The sequence below is a fragment of the Pseudorca crassidens genome, chromosome 6, assembly GCF_039906515.1.
Source record: "Pseudorca crassidens isolate mPseCra1 chromosome 6, mPseCra1.hap1, whole genome shotgun sequence".
NCBI classification, from domain to species: domain Eukaryota; kingdom Metazoa; phylum Chordata; class Mammalia; order Artiodactyla; family Delphinidae; genus Pseudorca; species Pseudorca crassidens.
The window spans coordinates 44,766,677-44,794,619 of NC_090301.1; the positions used below are offsets into that span (position 1 = coordinate 44,766,677).

The 27,943-nt window shown below is 36.4% G+C and overlaps 1 long non-coding RNA gene across 3 annotated transcripts in view; it reads left to right on the forward strand.

The window, feature by feature from the left end:
* LOC137226418 (uncharacterized) overlaps positions 1-27,943 on the forward strand; it is a 186,938-nt gene that overhangs the window by 7,965 nt on the left and 151,030 nt on the right. The window lies entirely within an intron of this gene.

The window sequence follows — 27,943 nt, forward strand, 5'->3', positions numbered from 1 at the left end:
CTCCCCTGCAATGCACACCCATCCTCTCAGAACAGATCTCAGTAAAATATTAGGAAGAAGGTTTCACATCTCCTTGGGCCCAGTCATCCTCCTTTTTAATATTTATTTATTAATTTTTTCCCTCTGGGGTGATTTCCTGGTTGACTTTGATTTCAGGGCTCTGTAACCACAAATTATTACCTACTCAGAGTGAGGGATTAAAGGATCTGAGCTGTTAGATTATTCCCAATTTGGGAAATAAATTATTTTTGTATAAACTCATAGACATTCACGTGGCAGAGGGATTATATCTACAGTGGGAAATAAAAGCATGATATTTTGAATCAATGATTCCCTATGACCCATAGGCTAAAATCTAGGCTTCTGGATCTGGCAATGAAGGACTGACACAAATTGTCCTAACTTTTTCTTATCTAGCTTATTTTTCTCACCTCTGTGAACCTTACTGTGGGTGTGGTCCGCCTAGCATTCCATGATGATTCTAGATCTTTACCTTTATTTAATGTTGCTTCTACCTGAAATGCCCTCTTATTTTCATTCTGAATATCTAAATCCTTTCCAAGAGCTTCAAACCTTCTCAATTCTCTTCCATGAACATTCTCATTTACCTTCCTAGTTTCCAGTCAGAGCACTTAAACTTTTCTTTACCACTTATTGCGATTTAATTGTATAATAGCTTGAGTTGTTTCCTGTTAATATTGATTTGTCTGTGTTTTCGTGTTTACAGATGTATGCTCTTCGAGAGCAAGATGGTATATTGGTCTTCAAGGTATCATAATGCAATGTTTCGTGCATTGTGGGTTCCTAATTACCATTTACTGGTTGATGATTTATTAGTATGTAAATTATCTGGGAACAGACCCTATATTCCTAAAGTATTTAATAGTATTTGCATGCCAGACATCTGAGCTGATGATGACGACTTCAGAACTAGGTATGAAAACCATTATTTAAAAAAAACTATGACTGGGCTTCCCTGGTGGCGCAGTGGTTGGGAGTCCGCCTGCCGATGCAGGGGACGCGGGTTTGTGCCCCGGTCCGGGGGAGGGGGGGTCGCGGGGCGGGGGTACCGCGTGCCGCGGAGCGGCTGGGCCCGTGAGCCATGGCCGCTGAGCCTGCGCGTCCGGAGCCTGTGCTCCGCGACGGGAGAGGCCCCAACAGTGAGAGGCGCGTGTACCGCAAAAAAAAAAAAAACACAACTATGACTGCAAAAATACAGATATACCACATGGTGGCACCAAAGGTGCATCATTATTTTTGTAGCTTTTGTGTTATATTGTACTTCAGTCTACCAGAAATTATAATTATCATATTAGCACATTGAAAAATATTTTTAAATATCTAACTAATAATTAAACTTAGTAGAGTGTTATAGAATGAGAATTTCTTAGTATAGAAACATTCAAAAAGATCTTTGCATCTTTACTTGTCTGTTTTTACAAAAGATGTCTTTAAGTTCTAGAACTCCTGTATATTGTTTTGGAATCAGATTCCTCTTCCTTCACTGTCTTATCCCTCTATACTCTAAAAATTTCATGAGCATTAGAAGCTGTTCTTTGACATTTGGGTTTTGAGATGGGGGTCATTGGTGGCTCACAGATTGTTATGTTGTGTAGAATGTGAACCTAATCAAATTCCAGCTGTTAATGGTATGTGTAGTTCTTTTGCAGACAGGCTTCTTAAGCATGTTGCCTAAGTTTAATTTCCATGTGTAAAGTCATACTTAAAGTATGTAAACTGAAACAGATGTTAGTACTCTGAGAATGCATTTGGTGCATGAAGGAACAGTTCCCTAGCCTCTTATTCCATCCCCATTTTATTTTGAAAGCCCTTTGACTAGAAAAGGGCCTCTGGAGAGCCATCTAGTATCTTTGACCCCATTAGTGAGTAGCAGTTTATTACTGGGAAACAGTTGCCCAAATAAATGTTGGATTTTGCTTTAAAATCCTTCCTTGATAACCATATGATTTTCTTTCCTTCTCTATAAGCTTTATTCTTTAATTAGCAAGCTGTTCACTCTAATGATACAAGTTTTCTTAAAACCAAACTAAATCTCACTGATATTATCATTTAATAATAACTGAACTTTTATTTTCCTGAAGATTAGCAGTAATAAAGGCAGATTTTTATGTAACGCCTATGTACCTTCTCAGGTATCAGATATTTAAATACTATATTTGGAAGTATTCTAATATCTGATTTATGTTGATGATAGTTTATAGAGTTCTAACCACACAGAATTTGTGCTTCCAATAGTTTTCCCAAAAAAGGTAGAGTTATTATTAGTTGTTAACTACTTTCTTTTTCTTTATATCTTCTTCTTTCCCCCTCCCCCCTTTTTCTCTTTTCAAAGATATTTGTTAAGGGCCTACCTCAGGTTCTGTGCTATGCTCAGAAAGGATTAAGAAAGATCCTCATCTTAAGGAACATTCAATGTAACTTAGGAAAGAAGCACAAATTAAAAATTTCTGACAGTGCAGGACAGCCAACCCATAATCTAGGGGAACTAAAGAAAACTTTATAGAAGAGAAGTTATCGGAGGTAAGTGTTGAATGATAGAGGGGAATTTCTCTAGGCAGTGAAGGGAACAACAAGTTTTTGAGCCAGCAGAATGGATTAGCACTAGTGTGATGGGTTTGTGGAACATAAGGACTCTAGTTTCGTTTTCTTACAGATACATGGAAGGAGTAACTAGGTAGCGAGAAAGAATTGATAGAAAGGGAAATTCCCTGGCAGTCCAGTGGTTAAGACTCCACGCTTCCACTGCTGGGGGCCTGGGTTCAATCCTTGGCTGGGGAACTAAGACCCCACAAGCTGCATGGCGCTGTCAAACAAAAAAACAAAAAAGAAAACGCCCAGCAAAAGTGCCCGCACTACCTTGTGCTCCGGCCCACCCCCCGCATAAAAAAGAATTGAAAGAAAGGATGAGACCAGATTTAGTTTTGTCTAAAGGTTTGGAAATATAAATGCAAAATCTTTTTTTAATTAAAAATTAGAGATTATAGTTTTAAAGTTTTGATATATGTTTTGATTTATGAAAAAGTTTTGATTCATGTTATTTCAAGGTGATAATACATGACCTTTTTTCCTTCATAGTAAAAACTTAATAGGTATCATAACAGCTGATGTTCTTAAGTTAGTGAGTTACCTTCTACATGTATCAGTAAAATATATCAGTGACTAAAAATTTATGCAGTTCCATGTATATTCACATATTTTTGTCTTGTTAAATAAACATAAAAGTGTCCTTGAATTTGTCATTATATTTAACTGTTCAAGGCCATAGGTATTTAGCTTCTAGATTAAGAAGCAAAGCTTTAGTGAAAAATGTGTATTATGCATTTGTATAATTATAATACATATGTATAATTATAATGCTGTGTTGGTAATTAATTGATAATTTGGCCTTTATTAATGGTCAACTTAGATGGCTAAATGATAGCTCTAGTATATATTAAATGTAACAGAAATAACTTAATTATCTGTAGTATTTTCCTCACAAAACCAAATTCAAAATGTATGTGGAGAAACTTGCATTCAAAAAATATATTCTATGTTATTTTGTCTAGCTAGCTTTTAGAATCATTGGTGGAAGTGTTTCAGGAGCTCTGTTTTTTCGATACATAATGCTATTTTTCTATCTTATAAAAATAAATTTTCCTACTTCTGGTTTTAGTATTTGTTTTATTCTCATATATATACCTTTTGGTCCTGCCACTATAGTCTTAGTTACATGGAAAGAAATGATGTTATTTGTTGGAATATATGTTATTTGTTGGGATGTATGTGGATATTGGAAGTTTGCCCTGAAAGTATTTTATATATACTATTTTTCTATTGGATCAGAATAAAACATACTTCTAATTTAAGAGAGAAGCATTCATATTGCTCACTTACATTTAATGACTGATATTGAGCCCACTCTTTTTCTTATCCTGAATTATAATTCTAAAATAAATAGATTCTAAGTGCTCTATTTTCCATCTTAAAGTTTCCATCAAACTATGGTTAGAGATTGAATAGAAAACTATTATGACATTCTTTAAGTTTTCTAGTCTGTTTGAGAGGTCATGAATAATAGTAAAGCTTCAGTAATTTCACTTATGGAAGTCACTTGAAAAAATAATTCTCTAATAATTTAGTCATAAATAAATTATCTTATAAAGGGGTGTTATAAACATTGTATTTTTATTTTAACATTAAAACAATTCTATTTTTAGGGTGAAGTGAATAGTTTTTTTTGTTTTTGTTTTTGCGGTACGCGAGCCTCTCACTGTTGTGGCCTCTCCCGTTGCGGAGCACAGGCTCAGCGGCCATGGCTCACAGGCCCAGCCACTCCGCGGCATGTGGGATCTTCCCGGACTGGGGCACGAACCTGTGTCCTCTGCATCGGCAGGCGGACGCTCAACCACTGCGCCACCAGGGAAGCCCTGAAGTGAATAGTTTTTAAAGGAATTAAGTGGTAGTTTTAATCTGAATTTTTCCATTGACTTAAGGTTTCCCACTCTGCCTCCAAATTAGAAGTAGAATCTAACTCTCATTTCCAGATCTTCTCAAAGTATTAAGGAGAAACTAAAGATAATTTCCTTGTTTCACTAACCCCTTACACAATATTATAAGATGAACAGTGCCAATTGAGCAATTAGACTTGCATTTCTGATTGACTAGGGCATATGTCTTGGCCTTGAGTGGATATATAAAAAATCAATAAAATGTAAGGGTATTTCTATAATTCTGTGAGCAGAATCTATCCTGTGTCATTTTGTGAGTGTAATTTTATGATGAAAAAGGAAATACTCGTGACTTTCAGAAAGAAGTTTCACTAAATGAGAATAAATGCCATGAAGTGAAAATTTTATAAGCACAACTTCAAATAAGAGAATGGATTCATGCTGATTTTCAAGTGAAGGACTGTAGTCATAAAAATTAAACTTGTAAATACTCAGACCATGGACACCCTCAGTTATTTCACTTTCCTTTGACTGTTTCCAAGCTGGGCTTCTACAACCAAAGTCAAGAGGACCAGTTGAATAAACAATCCAGTTCATTACATCAAAACATCTGATACGGCTTCCCTGGTGGTGCAGTGGTTGAGAGTCCGCCTGCCAATGCAGGGGACCCAGGTTCGTGCCCCGGTCTGGGAAGATCCCAAATGCCGCAGAGTGGCTGGGCCCGTGAGCTATGGCCGCTGAGCCTGCGCGTCCGGAGCTTGTGCTCTGCAACAGGAGAGGCCACAACAGTGAGAAGCCCGCGTACTACAAAAAAAAAAAAAAAAAAAAAAATGATAGATTTACAAATATTCCTGGATAACTCAGGATAATGCGGTTAAATGATTGTGTCTGGATTTATATGGAGTGCCTTTCATCACTATATTCCACTGTGGGTCTACCTGAGGTCAAGGGAATAGTAGAGGTGGTGATTGTGTCTTGTATGGCTTCTATCCAGTGTTTAGAAAGATGATTTAAAGTAAGGCTAACGGTGAAAAGATAAATTAGTATATCTGAACCATAGTATTTTAATTTTTATTATATTCCAATATCTTTATTGATATAAAAATTCCTATTTATTTTTGAGATATAATTGACATATAACATTGTGTAAGTTTGAGATATACAGTGTGATTGGATACATTTATATTATATTCCAATTTAAAGAATGATTATTAAAAGTCACAATGGTCACTGAATTTTATACTCTGGGTTGCTTTCCTTTTTATGATTTATATCCTGTGTTCTTCAGACCAGTATTAAGAATTAATAACCACAGAATTTTTTTTTAAAAACAGCTTCTTTGAGGTATAATTGACAAATAAAGTGTATATATTTAAGGTATACAACTTGATGTTTTGATAGTCACACATGTTTTTTAAGAGTCAGATTTGAATGAAGTATGTCAAATCTATTTACATAGCAATGCTATGTACTTTCTTTTGACATCACACCATCTGAGAGGCAAAAAGCAAAACTGTGTACATGTCCAGGCACTATAGTTTATACAATGGGCAGCATGTGAATGTCTGTGAGATTGAATTAATTTTCCTTTAGCTTCAGCTTCAGCTATAGCCTCTTATTTCAGATAAGTATTACTATTATTTTTACTCAGATTTGTATTCACTTACCTTTGTCCTTCACTCAGAAGGAATATTGGCATTCTCACTTGAAATGAGTCCCTTGTGCTAAATAATTGGCTAAATAATATAGCACATCTTTTTACAATCCCAGACATTAGAGTGGATTGCATCTTGATCTGTAAATTAAGCACATGAATCTGGGTCAAAGGTGGCCAGGTAAACAGGACCAGTCAACCCAATCTTGGTTTGAACAGCCTTAAGTAACACACTCTACTTTCACCATCCAAAATACTGTGTCCATCCTCAGTGAAAGATCTTTAAGCTGCCATAACAAGATTTGGAGTTTAAGTTGCTATTATTGGAAAGGCAACTATAATATTTTTCTTTTCCCAGAAAATGAAAAACAGAGAAACTCTCATTTCCTCACTATATGTCTTAAAGCAAAAGAAAATGGAGCTTGCCTTTGTTCAGTACAGTAGTGTCAGTAAAGAAGTGTAGTGTTGCTGTAGTATTCCTGCAAGTTAATTTATTTGTTGCTTTAGAAAGAGATTCTGTTTCCATTAAAATTAAGTCTCTGGGTAGGTGATTCATAAGCAGAGGACCTGGACATGGAATCAGTCTCTTGAGCCTGTTTACATTGTTAATCATGCACAGCTGCTGAGTTGATGGAGGATTTTGGACTTTTCAAAGGTAGAAAAAATCTTATATTTTTCAGTTAAAATGTTAGATAATGGTCACATTTAACCAATATCAAGTAACATAATAGCTTAGAATACTGGAGAAGGTGGATATCCCTTTCCATGTGTGGTGAACCTCTTTTTAGGTATTTTGAACTTGGCTTTTAGCACATTTCAAAAACCTTTCCTTTGATACAAAACAGCTGTAGCTATGTTTTGAGTGATATAAACATTCCCCTCCACCTCATCCTTATTCTTACACTTTCCAGGCTCAAGGCAAAGGATTTAAAAACTTTTCAGTTTCTTCTTATCATGCATTTCCTAAAATTATTTGTGTTTTTAACTAAATAAAACTTTATAAGAACCTTTTACAGAGATACAGTTTGAATGCTTACTTGAAGCAAATAACCTAAAAATGATTGAAACACTGTAGCATTTTCTTGAAAATTTAGTGTAATCTTAAAACATCCTCCTATGGTATAGCCATTAACAAGCTTTCAAATGTGTTTTTTTGCTGGGGAAGAACTTGGCCAGCACAGACAAGACAAATTAATACATGTTCAATAGATATTTGGCTTGAAACAGGCAAACCAATTATAATTCTTTTCTCTTTGAGTTTACAGGAAGTGATCCAGTTTCTTCAACCCCTATAAATTATAGCTCCATCTTTCTCACTTTTGTGATGATTTGTCTATGGGCTCTTTGAATAATGTTAAGATCTTGCATCATCATTCATGAATTTCCCACACTTTAGAAGCTGTATTCACAAATTAATAGCTTTTTTTGGCATCTTGTATTGGAATAACATCATGTACAAGTGGCTTTTAATATATAAGTAATCCAGGCTAAACCAACTTTCAAGCAGTTTTCCTAGTTACATGGCTAGAGGTCAGAGCTGGGTCAATCATGTTTAATTACAGAACTATTTTTGTACTGAAATTTTCTTCTAAGACCTCAAGAAGTGCATTTTCTTGTGGAGCTTAAGCAGGGGGACGAACTTGATGTTAGACTAAGGAGAAGTGCAAGGATAAGATTATAATTTGTGGCAGGAAATATGCACTAAAACTAATTTTTTAGATTTTAGCAATATATGCTTTTTTTTAATATATGCTTTTTTGATGGTCTTGGATATTTCTGAACATAGTCAGCTATTAGTAGTGTCTGAGATGGAATTATCTCAGTGATGGAGTCTACCACCTCTTCATTTTATTTGTGAAATACATAGTTACCAAAAAATACAGTACTTTAGAAGAAATATATCTTAAAAAGCATTAAATCCATGTTTTTAGAAGCATAGCTTAAAAATTAAGATGAGATTGAAATTAAAATTGGCAATTTCCAACACATTTTGATAATGGATTTTATTTATTACTTTGAACTTATTTCTTTAGTCATTCATTTATTAAAAGATATAATGTTAGCACTTGAAAATATGAAAATTGATTACTGTTTGTGAATAACTTTGGTCTTAGCTGAAATAAGTTATCTGCATATTTCCTTTAATCATTGTATGATGTGGTTGCAAATACTCTAGAAAGAGCTAAGCTATTCATATTCATTGCTTTGAAAATAAATTAAGAATTTCAAATGATGCAACAGGTTAATTCATTAGTCCAAAAAATAGTTCCTAAAGGACCATAAATGTTGACTAAGTTTTGACAGTGGTTTTAAAAGTTATCAGAAAAACCTTGGGACAACAGAGATTTTTGACTGAAATGCACTGTAATTCTATATTAGATTCATGCTTATGGATACCCAGATGGTTTTACATGCATTTTCCACTGTGAGCATGAAATAAATTGTGTGCAAGAGTTTGTCTTTATTATATACCTCTGCTTCATATTTTAACAAAGTTCTTTTGGGTCTCTATTTCCTGCATGCCTCCCCAGTGGCCAATAAGTACAATGTTCTATACAATGCAGTAAACTTAAATTCTGTGACACTAAGCTTTGTTAAAGGGTAATTTATTTGCAAATGGATATCCTATGTCATTGTTTTTGTGTGTGTGTGCTTCTTTTTTTTAATTTTCACTCAATTAATTTGAATATTTTCCAGTTAGTAATAAATATATTGATAAAAATGGCTAATATTTATAGAGAACCTCCTATATGCCAGCAAAGTACTTTTACTGGATTATCTGATTTATTTCTCACAGCTAACCTATAATGTTAATAACCTATACAGTTACTATCATTGTGTAGACAAGAAAACTGAGATGCACTGATATTAAATAATTCATCCAAAATTATATACTTAGCAAATGGCAGAACCAGTATTTGTATCTAGTCTGTCTCTAGAGCCCTTGCTTAGCCTCTCTTAATAGGAAAAAATTAGAAGGATGTAAATATGTGATAATGAAATTAGTGTGAACCACCTGTCTTCTTATGCACAAAACATAAACAAGAAAAGCAAGTGTATTTGGCTTAAAATAAAATATTTTGTAAAAAGCAGAACACCCAAGTTCCACATTTTTTTAAGAATTTCTTTTGAATAAAAAAGGCAGTATGTGCATATAAATGAAAAACCAGACATTTAACCAAAGAAAAATATGAAGAATACCTATAGACAATCTGACACTATTGACATAAATACTATATCTCTTTAGATACCTTACATGTATACATTTTGTATATTATTGATTTTTTACAAATATAGAACCTTGCCATGTATGTTTTATAATTTGCAGTGTTTTCTCCAACAATTCATTACGTCAGAACACCTCAGACTCATATGTATACTTGGATAACTTAGGATAATGTGGTTAATTGATTGGGTTAAGTGGCTACATGCCACTGTGGAATTATCTTTTCTACATGAGATCAAGGGAATAGTACAGATGGTGATTGTATTTTATATGGCAGATAATTAGATGGATTTTTACCTCTAATATACCTCTATTGACTAATTAGGCTGTTTCAACTTTATTATAGCAAAAAGTGTGATTAATTACTAAAATGATATATGAAAACATCTGAAAAAAGTTCAAAATATTATAATATACCTAAAGTGTTATAAAAAGTTATAATAAATGCATACACTATTTGGGGATATTTATTTTAGTCCAAAGAGTTATTTTACCCAAATCATTGTGTCTACTAGCTTGCTTTCAGTCTTGCTTTTGAAACTGTATGCTAATTATAGAGCTTGTATCCATTAGACATAGCTGTGGAGGAGAAAATAATGAATTATATTATCCATGAAGCCAATGATTCTCAACCTTGACTGCATACTGGTTTTACATGGAGAGCTTTGAAAATGCTAATGACAGAGACTCTGATTTAATTATTCTGGGCTGTAGCCTGGACACCATGTTTTTAAAAGCTCTGCAGGTACTGATAATATTAAATATTGGTGAGATTGAGGAGCAACTGGAAATCTCATACAATGCAGGTGGGCAGTTATAATGGTACAACTGCTTTGGAAAACAGTTTATTTCTTATAAAGTTAAACATATACCTGCCACATGACCCAGCAGTTCCACTTGTAGGTGTTTATTTAGAGAAATGAAAATGTATGATTACACTAAGATTTGTACAGCCAAGGCTGAGGACCACTGATATAAGTGGATTAGAGTAAGAGCAAATTGTGTTGTGCAAAGTTTGGGCCTGGACACATGTGGAGAATTAGAAAACAGTGTCCTAATACCACCTTGAATTAAATTTATCAAGTTTCACCTTTATCTTCATCTCCAAGTGTACTGATGTGCAGATTGAGATCCATGGGAGCCAAGTGTCTGTGTTCAAACAATCATAATGATAGAACTAGGGCTAAAACGCTGAGAAAAGATAAGGCTTTTCTCTTGGTTTGCCTTGGATACTACCCTGGTGGCACTCTCTCTATTCTCCCTTTTTTTTTTTTTTTGTGGTACGCGGGCCTCTCACTGTTGTGGTCTCCCCTGTTGCGGAGCACAGGCTCCGGACACGCAAGCTCAGCGGCCATGACTCACGGGCCCAGCCGCTCCACGGCATGTGGGATCTTCCCAGACTGGGGCATGAACCCATGTCCCCTGCATCGGCAGGCGGACTCTCAACCACTGCGCCACCAGGGAAGCCCTATTCTCCCTTTTTGGTGGCTTTGTAAAAACTTGGCTTGTCAGAAGGAGCATGCCTGTTCAATGTAAGAAGAACAAGGTCTCTTACTGGCACCTGCTATTTTGCTAACAACTAATACCTTATCTGAGCTCCAGAGGCTCCCCTCTTCTTCAAACATTTCTTCAACCATGAAGCCCCCATTGTTACATAGTCCACTTGAAGTTTATCTTGACCCTATACCACTTGACAATGAATACAAGGGCAGGGTTCCTTTCTTGGGTACGTTACACGATGAATCTAGCTGTGCTCACCCCAGGTACTCTACTCGGTGGGATTATATGCACTTTGGGTATCATGTGCAATCTGCTGTTTTCTCCACTTGTAAGTTTTGTTTTTCATAAACCTCACTTTATACTTATACAATATGTTCCTAGGGCTATTTTTCGTTTCCCTTGAACAATAGTTGTTGTCCATGAAGGGAAACACATTACTGTGATTTCTTTGCTAAAGATGTGTTAGTTCAACTGGAAATATCTACTTTTTGGGTTGTTAAGTCACTAGCAGAGCTAGTAATTGGTAACTCTGGCCTCTGCCAGCCACCACTAAAAGACCAGTAACTCAGAATTCCCACAATAATGGATTTGCTAAGAAAGAAAAAGCTAGAGGAGATAATTTGGGGAGCTATCAACATTTCTGAATGTCCTAGATACTAGAGCATTTCTGCTGGATCATGGTTTTATTTTTCCCTTCTTTTTCTTTTATGTTGCATTCTTGATATGGACTTTCTGAGCTATCTGAGCCTAGTATGGGTGCACCAATATTCTGGCTAGAAATGTTTTTTTGTTTGTTTGTTTTTTGTGGTACGCGGGCCTCTCACTGTTGTGGCCGCTCCTGTTGCGGAGCACAGGCTCCGGACGCGCAGACTCAGCAGCCATGGCTCACGGGCCCAGCCGCTCCACGGCATGTGGGATCCCCCCAGACCGGACCGGGGCACGAACCCGTGTCCCCTGCATCGGCAGGCGGACTCTCAACCACTGTGCCACCCGGGAAGCCCTAGAAATGTTTTTTAAGATTTAAAACTTAAGTGACATAGTGTAGAAGGAAGAGAGTAGCCACAAGGTAAAGGATTAAAAAATGAAATTAGAAAGAGAATTTCCATTAATGACTAGGTTATTTAAAACCAATTTTTCTGTTAAGAATGATTATAAAATTTGGTTAAAATATGAAGAAGAAAAGAGCATCTATATGAAGTCATCAGATGGGTACTAATTATTTTTAAGCCAAGAGCTGAAAGAAGAGGGAAACTAGCAAAAATGAGCCCAGCATTTGGGCATACTTTCTCCCTCAAGGAAATTGTAGATTTCAAAAGTGAAAGTAGTGATTGGAAGATTGAGAAGCTGAAGAAAGCTGCTTTGTATTATAGAGATTGAAGAATAAAAATTGGAATTGAGGATTTGTCAAGGAGGTAGGTGCCTAGTAAATAGCCTATCTTCTCAGTTGGAACCATCAAGTGCTGCATCCTAGAGTAAGGGTAAACCAGAAATAGACTAGTCATGAAGACCAGGAACTGAAGGCAGTTTCAAATTATCTTGATCTCTAATTAGATTAAAGCAAACTTTTCTTTAGCCCCAAATTCTCTGGAAGAAGGTAACACCACCCAGATTCTCAGATTATCTTTACAATGTTTTAAAATCTGCAGTGTTCATCACCCAATAAAAATCTAGTTCATTCATACAGGGAGAAAAGAATTGACCCAAGCTAAGGATGATAGAATATATTCTCAGGAATTCCAGATGCTGCGGTTATCCAACATAGACTTTAAAATAACTGTGATTAATAGTCAAGGAGGAAGAATTTTGGCAGAGAACTTAAAAAATCAAATGGAAATTCTAGAACTCAAAATAAATATCTGAAATTTAGACCTCAATGGATAGCTTAACAGCATATTTGGTACAACTAAAGAGAGAATTAGTAATTTGGTATATAGAGAATAAGAAAATGTTAATTTAAGACAGCAGCACAGAAACAAATAAATAGAAAAAGTAGGAAAAGAATATAAGATATGTAAGACAAAGTGCAAAGGTCTGATATATGTGCAGTTGGAATTCCAGAAGAAGAAAGAAAATGGAACAAAAGGAATATTTGAGGAGATAATGACTGAGAAATTTCCGAAACCAATTGAAGAAATCAAGCCATGTATTCAAGAAGTGCTATGGATTCTGAGCAGAATAAATATGAAGGAAAAAAACATATCTAGGCAAATCATAGTAAAACTGCTGAAAACCATAGCAAAAAGAGAAAATTATAGTATCAGACCAAGAGAGTTATTATTGCCAATTGAGCCACAATGTCTTACAGTTGACTTTTTAACAGAAACAATGGAAAGCAGAAGGTACTGGAATGATGATACCTCAGTGCAAAACAAATATTATATGTAATTAATATGTATCAGCCACAACATTCTATAAAATACATCCTTCAAAAAGGAGGATGATATAAAGATTTTAGGATAAACAAAGACTGAAAGAATTTATACCCAGAAGATCTGTACTAAAAGAAATAGCAATGAAGTACTTCATGCAGAAAGAAAATAATTCTACCTGGAAGCATAAAAATGCAGAAAGAGATGAAAATTTATGGGAAGAATAAAGATATGGATATATCTAAATGATATTTATTGTATTAGCCAATACTAATAATATGCTACTGGTTTAAGAACATATAACAAAAACAGCATAAAATATGAGAGAGGAGAAAGAGAATTCAATTATTCTAAAGTCTTTAAATTGTCTAAGAAATGGTAAAAATACTGTATGACTTAAAAGAATTAAGGATACATATTGTAATTATAGAGCAACTTTTAATAGAATAAAGAATGTGTAACTAAATAGCTAATATAGAAGAAAATGAAACAAAACTACATAAATCAAAATAATGCAAGAAAAGAAACATACTAATATGGAAGATTAACCCAAATAGACCAATTATTACATTAAATTTAAACATAAAATATACCAATAAAAGACAAAGATTGTCCAACTGGATAGAAAAACAAATCTCAACCATATTCTCCTCCAGTACTCACAGGTTAAGTGTAAGCATACAGAAATGCTGAACGAAAAAGAACTGAAGAAGATATATCATGCAATCAGCAACCAAAAGAAAGCTGGTGTAACTAAACTAACATAAGACAAATTAGACTACAAAGCAAGAAGCATTATAAGTGATAAGGAGAGATAAGTTATAATGACATAAGTGTCAATATTTTAGGAAAATATAATAATTTAAAACTGTGTATCATGAAAAAGCTTCAAACTATATAAAGCAAACATTGATTGTAATAAATGTAAACATGGACAAAAACAATTAAAGTGAGAGACTTTGCTATAACTTCTCTAAGTAATGATAGATTGAGCATAGAAGAATATATAATATTTGAGTAATAACAGGCATCATCCAATATGTAAATATGTTTACACACATGTAAAACTGAACCCAGAAACTGCAGAATACTTATAAAAAATATTTGCCATGTGCTTGGCCATAAAGCAAGTCTCAACACATTTCATCAGCTTGAATATCAAAATATATTCATTGAGCACAGCTGAATTATGCTAGAAATCAATGACTAAATATCAACTAGAAAATTTCCAAGCATTTGGAAATTAAGAAATGCCATTATGAATAACTCATGGGTTTAAAGAAAAATTGCCATGGAGATTAGAAAACATTTCAAACTGAATGCTAATGAAAATATGACATATTAAAATTTGTGGAATGCAGCTAAAGCCCTGCTTTGAGGTAAACTCATAGTCTTGAGGAAGTATATTGTAGAAGAAAGGCTAAAAATAAATGATTCATCTCAAACTCATTAAACAGCAAATTAAACTCAAAGAAAGAATAAAACACATAAAAAGGGTAAGAGCAGAAATTAATAAAATAGGAAAAATATGCAATAGAGAAAATAAAAAAGGCAAAATTGGATTCTTATAAAAGACTAGTAAAATTGATAAATCTTTGGTGTGACTAATTAAGGAAAAGAGAAAGAAGGCACAAATGTCCAAAATTGGAATGAAAAAGAGGACATCACCACAGATACTACAGACATTAAAACAATGATAAGGGAATATTATAAGCAAATTTGTGCTAACACATTTGAAAATTTAGAGCAAATTTCTTAAAAACTCAACCTAACAAAACTGACATGAATGAAAGAGAAAATATGAATCCTACCAGATATTAAAGAAATAGAATCAGTAATTGAAAGCCTTCCCACCTGGGATTATGTTTTACCTTCAAATCTCCAGTACCAAGTAGGATGCCTTGTTCATAGTAGCGCTCATGTAATACTAGTTGAATGACTATATCTAGTCTCTGGTATTGAAATATTCTTACTGTACTGCTTATATTTGTTTATACATCTGTCTGTCCTATTAAACCATGATCTACTTGAATGGAGCGTGATATCTTAGCTATCTTTGTATCCCCAGCATCCAGGACTAGTACTTATAACTGGTCAGTAAAAGTTTGTTGAATAATTGCATTAAAAAGGAAGAGAACTACTAATGTTTACTGAGTGCCTTCTACACACCAGGATCTGTGCTAGGAACATGTACATAATTATCTTACTCTTTTGAGAAGTAATTTTTAAAATTATTTTTTCACAGTGTTTATTATTTTTTCTCTTTTTTGTTAAAATTTTTAAAAATTGAAGTATTTTTGATGTACAATATTATATGTTATAGGTGTACAATATAGTGATTTACAATTTTGAAACATTATACTCCATTTATAGTTATTATAAAATATTGGTTATATTCCCTGTGTTGTACAATATATCTTTGTAGCTTATTTTATACATAATATCTTGTACCTCTTAATCCTCTTCCCCCTTTTCTCTCCCCACTGATAACCATTAGCTTGTTTTCTTTATCTGTGTCTATTTCTTTTTTGTTATATTCACTAGTTTGTTGTTAATTTTTATATTCCACATATTTGTGATTTCATACAGTATTTGTCTTTCTCTGTCTGACTTATTTCACTTAGCATAATGCCCTCCAAGTCTATCCATGTTGCTGCAAATTGCAAAATTTCATTCTTTTTTATGGCTGAGTAGTATTTCATTGTATATAAATACCACATTTTCTTTATCCATTCATCTGTTGATGGACATTTAAGTTGCTTCCATATCTTGGCAATTGTTAATAATATTGCTATGAACGTTGAGGGGTATGTATCTTTTCAAATTGGTGTTTTTGTTGTTTTTGGATATATACATAGGAGTGGAATTGCTGGGTCATATGGTAGTTCTAATTTTAGTTTTTTGAGAAACCACCATACTGTTTTCCACAGCTGCTGCACCAGTTTACATTCCTACCAACAGTGCAGTGTACGAGGGTTCCATTTTCTCCACATGCTCACCAATGTTTGTTATTTGTGCTCTCTTTGATGACGGCCATTCTGACAGGTGTGAGGTTATATCTTATTGTGGTTCTGATTTACATTTCCCTGATAATTAGCGAGCATTGTTGAGTGTCTTTTCATGTGCCTGTTAGCCATTTGCATTTCCTCTTTGGAAAAATGTCTATTCAGTTCCTCTGCCCATTTTGAAATTGGGTTCTTTGTTTTTTTGATGTTGAATGTATGAGCTGTTTATATATGTTTGATGTTAATCTCTTATTGGTCATGTCATTTGTAAATATTTTCTCCCATCCAGTAGGTTGTCTTTTTATTTTGTCTATGGTTTCCTTTGCTGTGCAAAAGCTTTTAAGTTTAATTAGGTCCCATTTATTGTTGTTGTTTTTTCTATTTCCTTTGCTTTAGGAGACAGATACAAAGAATATTGCTAGGATTTATGTCAAAGATAATGAGAGACAAATTTTTGGTCCTATGAGAGGACTACATTAGCTAATTAATTTGCTCATGCTCATAAGTGGCAGAGCCAGGTTTTGAATCTGAACTGTCTTCAAAGCCCATTTCTCTCCACTATACTAGTGGTTTCCAAATTTACTGCATGTATCCTAGGGGGGTCAACCAAAGAAAGAAATTTTAGAAAGGAGCAAACTGAGAATGAGAGAGGTTAAATAATTTGAGATCACACACTTCAGCTTTTTCATCTAGTACATTGATCATTAAGAAAATATTTATAAATTTCTTAAACTTTATAAAGTTTAGTAAAGCTGATACCAGTAAGAAATTCAGACCAAATGGTAATAAAGTTTTCTATATCAGGATAAAATATCAAAAAGAGATATTTGAGTATATTTTTTACTCAAATATCCTGATTCCCATCTAGTAGATGCTTTATATATATTCTTTGTTAATAGTACATTCTAAATACCAACAGAATAGCAATAAAAATATGTAGCTACCCCTTTTCATGCAAAGTTGTGAAATTAGCCAATAACCTCTTAAGAATGGCTTTCTATAGTACCTTTGTTCCAAATTTTACTTAGAAATGTGAACTATCAGCTATATTTTCCTAAAACTGTTAATTAAAACAAATAATTTAGTAGTGATAAGAAATTTCAAGTTGCACCTGGCATCTCTAAGATAAAAACCAAAAGGAGAGCTTATGGAGCTTATTGACACTTTTTTTTGTGTGCGTGATCAATTACAAGTATATGCCTAGAAGTGGTTTTTAAAAATAGAAGAGACTAAAGTTTGGTCTACAAATTATATGTGAAATTGGAAACTATTAATTGATGAAAATTCTTTCATTGCTTTCCAGCTTGTATCTACATTATGCTTTTCTTTATAAATTCATTTCATTCTAATTCATAACGTAAAAATTATCCTCATTCAAAGGACCATGAAAAGTGTGAAAAAATCTTAAATGATGTTAAAAAGTGTTCAAGAAGTATGATACAGAACTTGTCAACATCTTAGGCACTTTTGGATAGTTTCTTATCTTTTATTTAAAGTATTTCTGTAGTATGTGGAAATGATTTTATTGACTTTGAAAATTTTTTTAGATGATCATGCTTATAGTGTCTCAGAAATTTCTCTGGTATCTTTTTAATCTAAAGAGCTTTGTGGAAGCTTTGATAACAAGCATTGTACTCTAAACAAATAAATTCTGGAGCTGCTATAAACCATCTCATGAAAAGACAAACCTAAAATGAGCGACTAAAATAAAGTGGGTAAATCAAGACTAGTTACTGTCCAATCTAGTTTAGAGTACGTTTAGTGTCATGAGCAAAATGTGACTATCTGGGACAGGAACCATTTTTAATTAGGTAGAATTAGCTTTCTGTGAGCTTCATCTCATTCTATTGCACACCTTTTTTCCTACCGTCTTGTCTCTCAATCTTCGTGCCTTTCTAAGCTTGTAGAGGAGGAGAATGTTTTATGAGTCTCTGACTTTGTGTATTTAGTTTGCTGAGTTAACCCATCTTAGATTGGTTTGTTATAACAGAATACCTTAGACTGGGTGACTTCAACAGCAAACATGTATTTCTCACAGTTCTGGAGGCTGAAGTTTGAGATCAGTGTACCAACATGGTTGGGTTCTTTGTAAAGGTCCTCTTCCTAGTTTGCAGATGGCCATCTTCTCACTGTATCTTCACATGGCAGAGACCAAAGAGAGGAACCAAGTTCTCTTGTGTCTGTCTTTATAAGGGCACTAATCCCATCTTGTGGTTTCACACTCATGACCTAGTTATCTCCCAATGGCTCTATCTCTAAATAGCAACACGTTGGGGATTAGGATTTTCAACACATACGTTTTTGGGGGGCATGATCATTTCATCCATTGCATAACTTTTCCAAGTGTATTTGTATTTTAAAAGGGAACATTTGTATGAAGAACCTTAAAGGAATTTTCTTATTGTTTTTCAGAAGCTTCCTGATATTCCTTAATCTTGTCATGTAGATATCTCTCATAGTGTATCAACTTCTGCAACTAGGTTAAGGTCAACATTGTCCAGGAACAACTTAACTTTTCTGTGAGAGGGATAAACCTTTGAAAACAAATACAATAACGACTAGTAAGCAATTATAGGGATTGGTTGCTACCGAAACTTGTTATTGAGAGGTGTGCCCAAGGGGAGGCCTAATATAGTTTCTGATTAATATAGTTCAGCAGAGGGAAATTGCCTACTAAGTTTGGGGAAGCATAAAATATGTGGCTGAGAAGGAGTGAAAATTAAGTGGACAGAATGTCTTTTAATGCACTAACAGCAAGCAGGCAGCTGGGAGTTAGTGTGTGGTGAAGGCCCTGTTTGCCGTGAATAGCCAGACAATATTTCTTGCCACTGTAACTGAGATATATTGAGGGAATTTTTGCATTAAGTAAGGGCACTGGCAAGTTCATTTCTTCTGGCATTCTAGGAATAGCATACTAAAGAGAAGGCATGTAAATAGAGGGGTAACAACTAGTTATTGAAAGATGCACTTATCAGTTTATGACTAATGTTTTTTGTAGATTAGGAGTTTGTTTGCATCACTGTTGTCCACAGGAATCCAACTTTAAATCTCCCTGTTATAAACAGCAGTCCTCACACCATGAACCCATCCTATCAACCATCAGACATTATACAGATACTGCTTTGACAATGATTCACATTCTCTTTCTGGGTAGAAATGAAAGTTTTGTAAAATTTAAGTAGAGATGTTAGACTGTAGAAAGACAGGTCTCTGTAGTTATAGCCAGTATTCAAGCTGATAAAAATACTTAAAAAACGAATTAATGGGAATGCGTAAAAACCTTTAAAATATGAAAATTTCCAATTACTATAAAATGGGACATGGTCTAATCCTATTTAGTTATTAGTTTTCTTTCATTTTACAATTAATTTTTTTTCCCCATCTTTATTGGAGTATAAGGGCATTACAATGTTGTGTTAGTTTCTACTGTACAACAAAGTGAATCAGCTATATGTGTACATATATCCCCATATCCCCTCCCTCTTGAGACTCCCTCCCACCCTCCCTATCCCATCCCTCTAGGTCGTCACAAAGCACCGAGCTGATCTCCCTGTGCTATGCAGCATCTTCCCACTAGCCATCCATTTTTTTTTTTTTTTTTGTGGTACACGGGCCTCTCACTGTTGTGGCCTCTCCTGTTGCGGAGCACAGGCTCCGGATGCGCAGGCTCAGCGGCCATGGCTCACGGGCCCAGCCGCTCCACGGCATGTGGGATCTCCCCCTACTGGGGCACGAACCCGTGTACCCTGCATTGGCAGGCGGACTTTCAACCACTGTACCAGCAGGGAAGCCCTAGCCATCCATTTTATATTTGGTAGTGCATATATGTCAGTGCTACTCTCTCACTTCATCCCAGCTTCCCCTTCTCCTCTGTTCCCTCAAATCTGTTCTCTGCATCTGCGTCTTTATTCTTGCCCTGCCACTAGGTTCATCAGTACCACTTTTTAAAATTCCATATATATGTGTTTAGCATATGGTATTTGTTTTTCTCTTTCTAACTTACTTCAATCTGCATGACAGATTCTAGGTCCATCCACCTCACTACAAATAACTCAATTTCGTTTCTTTTTATGGCTGAGTAACATTCCATTGTATATATGTGCCACATCTTCTTTATCCTTTCATCTATTGATGGACATTTAGGTTGATTCCATGTCTTGGCTATTGTAAATAGTGCTGCAGTGAACATTGTGGTACCTGACTCTTTTTGAATTATGGTTTTCTCAGGGTACATGCCCAGTAGTGGGATTGCTGTGTCATATGGTAGTTCTATTTTTAGTTTTTAAGGAACCTCCATACTGTTCTGCATAGTGGCTGTATCAATTTACATTCTCACTAACAGTGCAGGAGGGTTCCCTTTTCTCCACACCCTCTCCAGCATTTATTGTTTGTAGACTTTTTGATGATGGCCATTCTGACTCGTGTGAGGTGATATCTCATTGTGGTTTTGATTTGCATTTCTCTAATGATTAGTGATGTTGAGCATCTTTTCATGTATTTGTTGGCCATCTGTGTATCTTCTTTGGAGAAATGTCTGTTTAGGTCTTCCACCCATTTTTGGATTGGGTTTTTTGTTTTTTTGATATTGAGCTGCATGAGCTGCTTGTATATTTTGGAGATTAATCCTTTGTCAGTTGCTTTGTTTGCAAATATTTTCTCCCATCCTGAGGGTTGTCTTTTCATCTTGTTTATGGTTTCCTTTGCTGTGCAAAAGCTTTGAAGTTTCATTAGGTCCCATTTGTTTATTTGCTTTTATTTCTCTTATTCTAGGAGGTGGGTCAAAAAAGATCTTGCTGTGATTTATGTCATAGAGTGTTCTGCCTATGTTTTCCTCTAAGAGTTTTATAGTGTCTGGCCTTACAGTTAGGTCTTTAATCCATTTTGAGTTTATTTTTGTGTATGGTGTTAGGGTGTGTTTTAATTTCATTCTTCTACATGTAGCTGTCTGGTTTTCCCAGCACCACTTATTGAAGAGGCTGTCTTTTCTCCATTGTATGTTCTTGCCTCCTTTATCAAAAATAAGGTGACCATATGTGCGTGGGTTTGTCTGTGGGCTTTCTATCCTGTTCCATTGATATGTCTTTCTGTGTTTGTGCCAGTACCATGCTGTCTTAGCTTTGTAGCTTTGTAGTATAGTCTGAAGTCAAGGAGCCTGATTCTTCCAGCTCCGTTTTTATTTCTCAAGATTGCTTTGGCTATTTGGGGTCTTTTGTGTTTCCATACAAATTGTGAAATTTTTTGTTCTAGTTCTGTGAAAAATGCCATTGGTAGTTTGATAGGGATTGCATTGAATCTGTAGATTGCTTTGGGTAGTATAGTCATTTTCACAATGTTGATTCTTCCAATCCAAGAACATGATATATCTCTCCATCTGTTTGTTTCATCATTAATTCCTTTCATCAGTGTCTTATAGTTTTCTGCATACAGGTCTTTTGTTTCCTTAGGTAGGTTTATTCCTAGGTATTTTATTCTTTTTGTTGCAATGGTGAATGGGATTGTTTGCTTAATTTCTCTTTCAGATTTTTCATCATTAGTATATAGGGATGCAAGAGATTTCTGTGCATTAATTTTGTATCCGGCTACTTTACCAAATTCATTAATTAGCTCTAGTAGTTTTCTGGTGGCATCTTTAGGAATCTCTGTGTATAGTATCATGTCATCTGCAAACAGTGACTGCTTTACTTCTTCTTTTCCGATTTGGATTCCTTTTATTTCTTTTTCTTCTCTGATTGCTGTGGCTAAAATTTCCAAAACTATGTTGAATAATAGTGGTGAGAGTGGGCAACGTTGTCTTGTTCCTGACCTTAGGGGAAATGGTTTCAGTTTTTCACCATGGAGGACGATGTTGGCTGTGGGTTTGTCATATATGGGCTTTATTGTGTGGAGGTGAGTTCCCTCTATGCCTACTTTCTGGAGGGTTTTTATCATAAATGGGTGTTGAATTTTTCAGAAGCTTTTGCTGCATTTATTGAGTTGATCATATGGTTTTTCTCCTTCAGTTGGTTAGTATGGTTTATCACATTGATTGATTTGCATATATTGAAGAATCCTTGCATTCCTGGGTTAAACCCCACTTGATCATGGTGTATGATCCTTTTAATGTACTGTTGGATTCTGTTTGCTATTGTTGAGGATTTTTGCATCTATGTTCATCAGTGATATTGGCCTGTAGTTTTCTTTCTTTGTGACATCTTTGTCTGGTTTTGGTATCAGGGTGATCGTGGCCTTGTAGAATGAGTTTGGGTGTGGTCCTCCCTCTGCAATTTTTTGGAAGAGTTTGAGACGGATAGATGTTAGCTCTTCTCTAAATGTTTGGTAGAATTTGCCTGTGAAGCCATCTGGTCCTGGACTTTGGTTTGTTGGAAGATTTTTAATTACAGTTTCAACTTCACTACCTGTGATTGGTCTGTTTATGTTTTCTAATTCTTCCTGATTCAATCTTGGAAGGTTGTACTTTTCCAAGAATTTTTCCATTTCTTCCAGATTGTCCATTTTATTGGCATATATTGCTTGTAGTAGTCTCTTGTGATCTTTTGTATTTCTGTGGTGTTAGTTGTAATCTCTCCTTTTTCATTTCTACTTTTATTGATTTGAGTCCTCTCCCTTTTTTTCTTGATGAGTCTGGCTAAAGGTGTATCAATTTTGTTTATCTTCTCAAAGAACCAGCTTTTAGTTTTATTGATCTTTGCTGTTGTTTTCTTTGTTTCTATTTCATTTACTTCTGCCCTGATCTTTATGATTTATTTCCTTCTACTAACTTTGGGTTTTCATTGTTCTTCTTTTTCTAGTTGCTTTAGGTGTAATGTTAGATTGTTTATTTGAGATTTTTCTTGTTTCTTGAGGTGAGCTTGAATTGCTATAAACTTATGTCTTCGAACTGCTTTTGCTGCGTCCCATAGGTTTTGGATCATTGTGTTTTCATTGTCATTTGTTTCTAGATGTTTTTTGATTTCCTCTTTGATTTCTTCAGTGATCTCTTGATTGTTTAGTAGTGCACTGTTTAGCCTCCGTGTATTTGTGATTTTTACTGTTTTTTTCCTGTAATTGATTTCTAATCTCATAACGTGGTTGGAAAAGATGCTTGATCTGATTTTAGTTTTCTTAAATTTTCCAAGGCTTGATTTGTGACCCAAGATGTGATCTATTCTGGAGAACGTTCCATGTGCACTTGAGAAGAAAGTGTATTCTTCTGCTTTTAGGTGGGATGTCCTAAAAATATCAGTTAAGTCTATCTGGTCTATTGTGTCATTTATGGCTTGTGTTTCCTTATTTATTTTCTGTCTGGATGATTTGTCTATTGGTATAAGTGGGGTGTTAAAGTCACCCACTATTATTGTGTTACTTTCGATTTCTCCTTTTATGGCTGTTAGCATTTGCCTTATGTATTGAGGTGTTCCTATGCTGGGTGCATAAATATTTACAATTGTTATGTTTTCTTCTTGGATTGATCCCTTGATCATTATGTAGTGTCCTTCCTTATCTTTTATAACTGTCTTTATTTTAAAGTCTATTTTGTGTGTTATGAGTATTGCTACTCCAGCTTTCTTGTGATTTCCATTTGCATGGAATATCTTTTTCCATCCCCTCACTTTCAGTCTGTATGTGCCGCTAGGTCTGAAGTGGGTTTCTTGTAGACAGCATATATAAGGGTCTTGTTTTTGTATCCATTCAGTGAGCCTGTGTCTTTTGGTTGGAGCATGCAATCCATTTACATTCTCGGTGATTATTGATACGTATGTTCCTATTACCATTTTCTTAGTTGATTTGAGTTTGTTTTTGCAGGTCTTTTTCTTCTCTTGTGTTTCCCGCTTAGAGAAGTTCCCTTAGCATTTGTTGTAAAGCTGGTTTGGTGGTGCTGAATTCTCATAGCTTTTGCTTGTCTGTGAAGCTTTTGATTTCTCCATCGAATCTGAATGAGATCCCTGCTGAGTAGAGTAATCTTGGTTGTAGGTTTTTCCCTTTCATCACTTTAAATATGTCCTGCCATTCCCTTCTGGCTGGCAGAGTTTCTGCTGAAAGATCAGCTGTTAACTTTATGGGGATTCCCTTGTATGTTATTTGTTGCTTTTCCCTTGCTGCTTTTAATATTTTTTCTTTGTATTTACTTTTTGATAGTTTGATTAATATGTGTCTCGGTGTGTTTCTCTTTGGTTTTATCCTGTATGGGACTCTCTGCCCTTCCTGGAATTGATTGACTATTTCCTTTTCCATGTTAGGGAAGTTTTCGACTATAATCTCTTTAAATATTTTCTCAGACTCTTTCTTTTTCTCTTCTTCTTCTGGAACCCCTATAATTAGAATGTTGGTGAGCTTAAAGTTGTCCGAGAGGTCTCTGAGACTGTCCTCAATTCTTTTCATTCTTTTTTCTTTATTCTGGTCTGTGCCAGTTATTTCCACTATTTTATCTTCCAGGTCACTTATCTGTTCTTCTGCCCCAGTTATTCTGCTATTGATTCCTTCTAGAGTATTTTTAATTTCAGTTATTGTGTTGTTCATCACTGTTTGTTTACTCTTTAGTTCTTCTAGATCCTTGTTCAGTGTTTCTTGTATTTTCTCCATTCTGTTTCTGAGATTTTGAATCATCTTTACTATCATTACTCTGAATTCTTTTTCAGGTAGGTTGCCTATTTTGTGTTCATTTACTTGGTCTTTTAGGTTTTTACTTTGCTCCCTCGTCTGTAACATATTTTTGTATCATTTCATTTTTTTTTTTTTTGATGGGTGGTTCTGTATTCCTGCCTTACTGGTTGTTTGGCCTGAGGCATCCAGCTGTGGAGTTTACAGGCAGTTGGATACAGCTGGGTCTTGGTGCCGAGATGAGGACCTCTGGGAGGGCTCACTCTGATTAATATTCCCTGGGGTCTGAGGTTCTCTGTTAGTCCAGCGGTTTGGACTTGGAGCTCCCACCACAGGAGCTCAGGCCCGACCTCCAGCCTGGGAACCAAGATCCTGCAAGCCACGTGGTGAGGCAAAAAGGAAAAAAAAAAAGGAAAAAGAAGCAGGACAATAACAAAGAATAAAAAACAAAATAAAATTAGAAAGCTAAAAAATATATTAGGAAAAATAAAAATATAATTGAAACAAGTGCAGTAAGGTAAAACAAAACCACAGCAGAGAAAAGAAACCAAAAGGGGAACAAGCCAAAAGGAGCAGAACAGAGGGGCTTCCCTGGTGGCGCAGTGGTTGAGAGTCCGCCTGCCAATGCAGGGGACACAGACTGGGTTTGTGCCCCGGTCCGGGAAGATCCCACATGCCGCGGAGCAGCTGGGCCCGTGAGCCATGGCCGCTGAGCCTGCGCGTCTGGAGCCTGTGCTCCGCAACGGGAGAGGCCACAACAGTGAGAGGCCCGCGTACTGCAAAAAAAAAAAAAATAAAATAAGGAGCAGAACAGTAACAAAGTATAAAGAATAAAATCAGAAAAATAAAAGATTTATTAGAAAAAATAAAAATATAAATGAATAAACAACAATGAATCAATAACAAGGTAAAACAGATCCCCAATCTAAAAGAGGAAAACAGAAAAAAAGAAAAAACAAAAAACCTTGGCTATGGGGGCGGAGTTTAGGCAGAGGTGGAACTTAGGGGTGGGGTTTAGGGTGAGGTGGGACCTAGGTAGGGGTGGGGGGTGGGGTGGGGTGGTGAGCCTAGGCTCAGGACCCATGCAGCCAGAAAAGGCCTTGGGGGCAGGGCCTAGGCGGGTGATGTTCAAGTTTAGGGCAGGGCCTCTGCTTAGGACTGGCCCAGAAGCAGAGAGGCAGCATGTCCAAAGGGCTGCCTCCCGAGTGTGGAGTTCTGTGGAGTTCTGGAGTTTGAAGATAAGGTCCTGGGTGAGGGTGTGTGGGTGGGGTTTAGGCCCAGTGCGTTTGGAGGGGGTCTCAGAGTGGGTCTCCGAGTGTAGAGGTGGGGCCCTGGGTGGGGATGTAGAGGCGGGGCTTGGGCACTTGGGCAGCAGGAGGGAGGCTTGAAGGGCAGAAGATTAGGCCCGAGAGCCCAATGGGCTCCCTGGTTCCTAAGTGGACAGGGAAAGCGCTGGCCACGTTCCCTTCTGCTCCTTTGTGTCCCCCCATGTCTCCCCCATGGTCTCCCCTGTTGCTGCTGGACCCCTAACTGTGGGTGGGTCCTGCTGGGTGTAGGAAGTCCTCCCCTCCCTCAGCCACCCCTCAGGGGTGCCAGTCTCATAGGTCCGGCCTTTACTTTTGTTCCCCCTTCCCTCCCTCCCACTCCCTCAGGATCCACCCGGCTGGAGGGGGCCTTGGTGGGCAAAGTATCAGGCCTGGCATCTCAGCAGGCTCCTGGGGGCCCAAGTGGGCAGGGGAAACCTGGCCACTCTCCCTTTTGATCCTCTGCCCTCCCAATGGTCCCCCAATTTACCACTTTGGGCATGGGATCCCTTCCTCTCCCTCAGCCGCCCCTCAGGGGCGCCAGTCCCGTCAAGCCTCCACTTCTCTTCCCCCCTCACTCCTCCCCATGCCCCACATCCTACCGGGTTTCTGGGGGTACCTCCCGTCCCCTTAGGTGTCCATGGTCCCTCACGGGTGCCTGGTGGGTGCCCTAGTTGTGTGGAGACACAAATTCCACATCCTCCTAGTCCGCCATCTTGACTCCTCTCACAGTTAACGTTTTTTAAGTGTTGAACTAAAGCATAAACATAGATGTTGCCAGACCCAAGACTGGAAAATTGTAGTATCTTTAGACATAGGGAGTGAAGTCACAGCTGGAACCAACTTCTTTTTGTGTTTTTCTATAAAAAAGGTTGGAAGATTTCAAAAATGTATCCCCAAAGTAGGAGACTGTGAGCTCTAGGGGCACACATGTTATGCTAAATTGGCATTGCTAATTATGAGCAAATTGGCAAAGAACTTATTTTAATCAATTAATTCTTATAATTAAGTTCTTTATTTGTAGGTAGGGGTCTGTGCAGTAAACAGGAGTAACAAGACATGACTGCAAGGGCAACCTACATGTAACTATAGTATACAGACTTTTTTTGTTGTTTGAACAGAGAGGTGTGGCATATCTTAAATTAATTCCCCTTGCTTGGTGACACTACTCTCAGGGTAGGTACTTAAGCTGTTCAGGTGATCAGATAATTTATGGAGAGGATGCTAAACAAGGCTTGCAGGCAGGGCTAGAAAACGGTGCTTCATATGATTTCCAGCAGATTGGGCCATGTGAAATGTGTGATTTATTGTTGCCTATGACTCCTACTAACACTGCAGTGAGTTCTTAGCCTGTCTTACCCCTTCCGTCTCCCCACTCTGCTGCAGGGCTGGGTCCAAGCTGTTTACAGTCTGGGAGTGATGGGGTAGAAGGGAACCACTCTACTGGTGATAAAGTAGGATGATTTGCTTCTTTAGATCAGGAAATGTGGAAGCACATTTGTCCTATGAAGTTGGAGGACTAAGGAAGGCACATTCTTTACCATTAAAAGTAGGAAAATGTAAACTCTGATTTTGTTTTAAGAGTTAAGGAAAAGGGAGAGAGAATCATTTGATATGAATGTGAAAGTTTGGGACAAGCAGGAGCACAGGAGTACAATAACTGGCCTGTAGAGGGTGTGGTCAAAGTCAGTATGACATTTCTGAGTAATTATTTCCTGAATTTTGTGCACATGTTTCCAGTTCTGTTGAAATCCAAGATGTATCAACAAAGTTGTAAATAAAGTCTGTCTTAGTACTGCATTGGTGGTTTTTCACATCCATAAATTTTTCTATCCAGGTTTATATGGTATTTTGAGT